The following is a 6,808-nucleotide window of genomic DNA, read 5'->3' on the forward strand; positions in this document are numbered from 1 at the left end:
GTGGCTCTGGCGGCGGCAGGGCCGGCGTCCGTCCGTCCGTCCGTCCGTCCCTCGGCGGCGGCGGTGCCGGGGCGGGCGGGCAGGGGCTGCCCCGGGCAGTGCCCGCCAGGAGCCCCCGGCGCGGCGGCGGCGGCTCCGCTCAGCCCCTCCGCAGGTGGCTGCGCATGAGGCGGGCCCGCTGCGCACCCCCGCGCTCTCCGCCCGCCCAGCGCCGCTCCGCTGCCCCGGTGGCGGGAGAGGCCTGGCGGCCGGGCCCGGGCGCTCCCGCTCGGTCGCTCCTGCCGCTCAGGCGGCCGCCGACCGCGGGAACTTTCCTCCGACCTGTGGGGCCGAAAACAAACCGGGTCAAGCGCGTCCCGCTCGCTGCGGCCCCGCGCGTCCCCCCAGCCCCGCTTGGCGCGGCCCCGCGGGCGGCTCGGGGCGCGCCCGCTCCCCCCCTTACCTTGCGCGCAGCCGCCGCCATAGCGCCTGGAGCCCTTCCCGGTGTGGCCGCGGCGCCGGGGCCGGGCGGGGCGGGGCCGGGGGCGGGAGGCGTGCGCACCGGCGCGCCCCGCGCATGCGCGCTAAGAGCGGTGAGGCTGCGGCACGCGCCGGCCCCGCCCCGCTCCGGGCGCTGAGATCGGGAGTGTGGGGGGGGGAGCGTGGGGGAAACGGTGGGATGAGCCGGGAAAGGGGAGCGGGAAAAGGGGAGAGGGGCTATTGCTGAAAGGGCACGGCTGGGACGTGTTAGCACGGGGGCAGGAGCTGAGGTGAGTGAGCCCCCCGGCCCCGTGCGGTCGCTTTCCCCTCGCCGTTCTCCTCGGCTGTGCCCTGGCCGGGAGGGAGGGAGCGAGCGGGGCCCGTCAGACCTTGTTTATAAGGGGGAGGGAATGGCCTGGAGTTGTGTCAGAGGAGGCTTATGTTGGATATCAGGGAAAGATTCTTCACCCAGAGTGTGGTTGGGCACTGAACAGGCTCCACTGGGAAGTGGTCACGGCCCCAAAGCTGCCAGAGCTCAAGGAGTGTTTGGACAACGCTCTCGGGCACGTGGTGGGATTCTTGGGGTGTCCTGTGCAGGGGTGAAGGTTGGACTCGATGATCCTTGTGGGGCCCCTCCCAAATCAGGGTATTCTGTGATTCTGTGAAATAAGGGAGCTCTGAGGAGAACCTGGGGTGACACGTTCTCAGCAGAGCTCGCATCAGAGGCTGCAGGAGTCTCCTGGACATCCTCCTGCGTTCCCCTTGCTCTTCTGCTCGTTTTATGATCCCGGGTTGAAATCCCTGGAAGCCGCAGTGTGGTTTGCCGTGTCCCGGGGCGGGAGGAACGCTGGCCGTGTTTACCTTCTCTAGTTGCAGGCTGGTAGCTGGACCAGGGGGAGCTTTGGAGCGGTGGCTGCAGGAACAGGGACAGGACTGGGGTGGGGTCACTGGTGCAGTGTCTTCCCTCAGTAAGTCACGGAGCATCATCTATAATCATATTTATCCCCGTTTTCTAGAAGCCAAGGAAAGATGACTTTGTCAAGGTCGTTGGTGCTGAACGGGCCTCTCTGGTCCGAATTCATTTTTAATTCCGTCATTCCCTGTTGAGCAAACAAGTGGAAATTGTTGGATATAAGATAGATGTTGGGGTCGTGCCAGCGCTATAATTACCCTGTGACAAGGTGTTAGGATTAGGGACATGGGAGGGTTCTCTGATGGCAGAAAGAGCAGACGTGGAGGAGAGGAGTGGAGCAGGGCCAGGCAGCTCAGGGACGAGGGGGAAAGCAGCAGTCGAGGTAAGGCAGTGCTGTGTGTGACACAAGGCACAATGGCTGTGGGTTTAGTTGTAGCACAGTAAAATCTCAGGGCTGTCTTAATTTTTCTCCCTTTCTTTTTGACTGCACTTTGATTTGGGGAAGGGAGATGTGATTTGTTACAGCCTTGTTTTCTTCTAGCAATCCAATGAGAAAAAGACAGCACAACCAGACTGGAGTGTCTGTGTTTGAAGCAAAAAAAATGAAATCCAAAATTAAAGACAAGTCTGATTTTTGAACACAAAAAAAAGTCTGATAGGTGGAAGTTCTAGGACTGTTTATCCATAGTCTTAATTTTCCTGACAGGAGAGAACAAAAAAAATATCTGACACACCACTTCACGGCTTGCATCAGCTTGTTTACAAGATTATACTATTGTGATAAATATAATCCTAATTTACTAATTTTTTAAATAAATTAAAATTCAGTATGGCTGTTGCTTACAGCACACAAGCTTCCATAAGTAATCAAAGGGGAGAAGGAAAAGGATACAAAAAGAGAATGGAGAAAGAGAGAATAAATTAAAGTCCATTAGGAGTTATATTTGAGGGAGAGAGTTGCGAAAGTAAAAGTAATTGAGAGCACTTTGGAATTGCAAAGGTGTAAAAAGTGGGAACAAGGGGTACTACAGGTGTTCGTTCAATGAGTACTGCAGGTGTTATGAAGTGGTTATACAGGTGGAATGAAAAGAATGTTTATGAGATGTGTGTGCTTAATGGGGAAAGGAGTTTGAAAGTAAAATTAGAGATTAAGATCCATTACCATCTATAGGGCCTAAGAGAATAGAGTAAAAATAATTAACTGAGCACTGGATATCTTTTTCTGATGTTCCCTCTGAGTATTTGTAATTTTTAGATATTGTTATTGGGATTCAAATTCCATACTGTATTGTCTGTACAGTGTCTTTCCCAAGCCTTGCTGTGACCAGTGGAACAAACTAATACTCTGAGCATCTGTGTCCTTTAAACTGTAAGCCACTGGCATAGTTGGTATCTTGAACCCTTCTTCATCCCCTGGAGAAATCCCATTTTGACAGTCTCAAGGGGAAAGCAATGGTATGTGCCAGCTGCCTTTCTAGATCTTTTTGGAGCTGCCAAATGCCTCGTGTAACAACCGAGTTACTTTTCATCGAGGCCATTAATCTGAGCCCTCCTCTGCGTGAGTGCCAGCTCTCAGAGGAGCTGGATGGGTGTAGTTATCCCTCACACTTTTTAACTCCTATTTCAAATTGCCTAATGAGTTCAGAATTTGTCAAGGGCTGAGTCATAGACTAAGCTGAAAATACAGAGAGCGGCTGCGTTCTGAAACGAGGATACAAATTACTGTATGAGTGTTTTATGAGGTGTTTGATGCTTACCAGAAAGTGTCCCTCTTAGAACTGTGGGAAGCAACAGGTGGACGAAGAGTTTGGTGTGAAGTGCTCTGCTGTGCTGTGCTCGGGGGGAGGAGGAGGAGGAGGATGTGTCAGCTCCTGCTTCGCTTCTGCAAACCACTGTCACAACCGAAGCAGGCAGAGCACCTCGCAGCCATGTTGGGTAAGGGCAGCAGGATCCCACGGAGGTGTCCGTCCTTTTTCTGGGCAGGAAGTCCATAAAAATGTTATGATAGCCATCATAGCTGAGGGCAGAAACAGCCCTCTCCATAGCCATCTTGGATAAGGGAAGGGAGGGGAGTGGCACATTCGTCCCCTAAAGAGCTGGTGTCTGTGTCAGGAGGACGAAATGCAGCAGAGGGAGTTTATGTGCATACCTGAAAAACATCGGGATTTTGGCTTGAGAGTGTTGAATCTAAATGACTTGATGAAAAATGAGATCTTTTGCTGCAGGAAGCCTGTGGTGGATTCTAAGCTGACTGTAACTGACTGAAAAAGAAAAACACTGAGCATAGTTATAGGGAACTCAGTGCCAGATTTCTGAGTACTGTGCAGTGATGGTATAACAGGCTACCAAAATAATTAATATATATCAGATTAAATTTTCAGAGGAGAGGTGTTGTGAACCAGTTGCTTAGTGGGAGATCCTGCCTCGAGGGATTGTTACATGTGGAACGACTGCTGCATGCTGTGTAGCAAAAGTTCAGTTTCTAGTATAAAAATTAAGATGCAAAATGATAGTGTTTGTTAGACAGGTAAGGAGAAAGATGGAAATGCACAGCTTTCTACTGAGTTCTCATCCCTGAAACTCATTCATAAGCAATTGACCAATTAATTTTGTATTGGTTTTCAGAAATATAACAAATTCTATGTATTACTGCACTCTTTTAAGCCATACCACATTTTAAAATTACAGTCTATGGAGGCATTTACTGCCACACGTGGAAATGTATATCAAGGTTTGAACTGTTATTTACATATTACTGTATCTTCTGCAAAACAAACTTGCCTGAGAAGTAGCTTCTGAAACATTCTAAATCAAGCTGAACTTGTCAAAAAGTAAGAAACTGTTTCAGAGAAGTTTTCTCCTGTGATTAAAAATTTTATTCTAACTATCACCCCAGGTTTACTGAAGTGGTTACACTTTTTTATTTTAGTGCTATTATCGGTCTTTAGTTTCAGACTTATTTTCTGTTCCTTATCTTTTAACTCTGACTGATTATGTAAAGAAGAATTACATTATCTTTCAGCATTAATTTTGAAAGTTTAATCCTCTCTTGTCAGGTAGATTTTCCATTTATCTCATTTTCTTTCAAATCCTTCCCTGCTCCTATCTCTTGTCTTGGTTAAGCTTATTAAAAGACACTTGTACCCATTATATAAATGAGTGTCTTACCAACATAATGGACAGTTACATTAATGGAATATATGTAGTAAGCATATACTGAATATACTATTCAATTTACATTATGCAATAAATATATTAATATGTTATGCAATTATATAAAATGTTTATTATACTATATATATCCTATCTTTATATATATAATATATGTTTTATACTATGTTAATAATACATGTATTTGGAGTATATATATAAATATAATGTAATATGTGTGCCATTAATACATTATTATGCTAACATATAACTGATGTTACATACAATGTTTCTGAATTTCTGATGAAATTAGCTAAGTTGATATATCTGGCATTTTCACTGCTTTACTATTTGAGCAGAAAAGAGTTATCATGTAACCAGCCTTAATTACTTTTCTATTAATATATCAAATAAAAAGTCAATATTAAAATTGACTTTTTGAAAAGTTTGATGTTTTCTGTGTCTGTTTGAAAAATAGAAAAGATGCTTTAAAAATAATTATGACCATTTTGGTGAGCGTTTATTTGTTTCAAATGAACCAGAGCTAATTTTCAAATACAAATGAAGTACCACTTTAAACTGAAATGTGAAGGCGGCTGGCGGAGGAGGGAAGGTGAGGTGAGCAGATGATGTTTATCCCGTTCTCTGGTGTTCCTCCGTGGATGTGAGCAGTCTGCACAGTCACTCCCTGCTGATGGAAACAGGCCAGCCAGCAGCCAACACAACATTTGCTGCCACCTGATAGAAAGCATCCCACTGAGGGAGGCGGGATACAGCTCTGGAGATGGCAGCTGTAGGTGCAAGATAGAGGGTGGAAGAAAGCAAGACAGGCTCAAACACTGAAGCGTTTTGGCTCTTTAGAATCCAGCTGTCCCACCCAGGCCTGTTTTCATTTTTATTCCAGCAACGGACATCACAGAGGATGCTTTCTCTAGAAGACTTTCTTTTCCAAACTGTGCCGAATATTTACATGAACAGATCGCTGCATTTCTGCAAAACAAGACAGAGTTCATGGAGATTTCTAAGGGCACATTCCATATGCAGAGCCCTGCTATTTCATGAGTCAGTATTGCAAGTTGTAGCTAAGCGTTCTCATTTTATAGGTTCCGAGCTTTGAAGTCTATTTTATCCTCCACTGATAACACTTCTTGCAGGAGAAAGCAGTCTCAGTTGTTTCTATGTTACAATACTTGAAATAAATGCAGAAATATTTTTATTCTATTTCTTAAACAACAGACATTCTTTCTCAACTGAGGAAGATAATCACATTTAATGAAAACTAAAATGGATTTGAAATGCCTAGGTGAAAATCTTCCTGAACTAGTGTTTCCCTGTTAATTGGGAATATCTCCAGTAGATGAGAATCCTCTCTTTTTCGGTGACTCTTTTATCAAAGACTGTGTCTCTATTCTCTTAACTTTATCCTGCCAAAAGATTATTTGTTAAGCATCAAATGAAATTAATTTATTTGTTCTTGTTTAATAAAATGAGCAGAGCATACAACTCTTACTAAGTTTTTTGTTCTTATTATTTTACTTATATACATTTGTACTTTTTATTCACGTGAAAACTTACAAATAGAGGCCAGCAAAAACTAAAAGGGGTGCATGGTAATAACAGCTAAACTTTTATTTTGGCCATGACAGCAAGAATGTAAACAAGGAAAAGTATAAAAATATAAACAAGGGAAGGCTTGTAAGAAGCAGAGAGATGATATCTTTCCTTAAACTAAGTGATAAAGCTTTTGGCCGGGCCCTATTTCAGCTCTTAAATAGAAATAGCAAATGAAACACCACTGCAGAATCATTGTGCTGAGTTTAACTTGATGAAGCTCAGTCTTAGTCATGTCTTTTTTTGAGTAGTGACCTTTTACAGAACCCAGGAGTTAACTACTTGAAAAATGTGTGAGTCTTACGTGGCATCATGATAAAATACCTGAAGCAGCTACAGACAGAGAGAGCCTTCCTGTACAGCCCTGCCCAGGCTGCACTGTAGAACCCCATTCCTATCTTACTATCTGACATCCACTTTGCCACTAATGGCTTCTGATAACTGAAGGCCGCTATATCTTAAATTATTACCACAATAATTTCGTGTATTATAATTTTGTCTGAGTTAAATGTTTGTTCCTCCTTTGTCTAGAAAATTACTCTAACGATCAAAGCGTACTTTAGTTTCTAGCAGTTTGGTCTTGATAGATAAACAAATTATGTTAATGGGTCTTAAGGAAACAGTGCATCTAAAGAGTCATAAATTTTAAGTGTGTATAGATGTGGTATCTCAGTT

The sequence above is a fragment of the Lepidothrix coronata genome, unplaced genomic scaffold (genome assembly GCF_001604755.1).
Source record: "Lepidothrix coronata isolate B3197 unplaced genomic scaffold, Lepidothrix_coronata-1.0 Scaffold202, whole genome shotgun sequence".
NCBI lineage: Eukaryota > Metazoa > Chordata > Aves > Passeriformes > Pipridae > Lepidothrix > Lepidothrix coronata.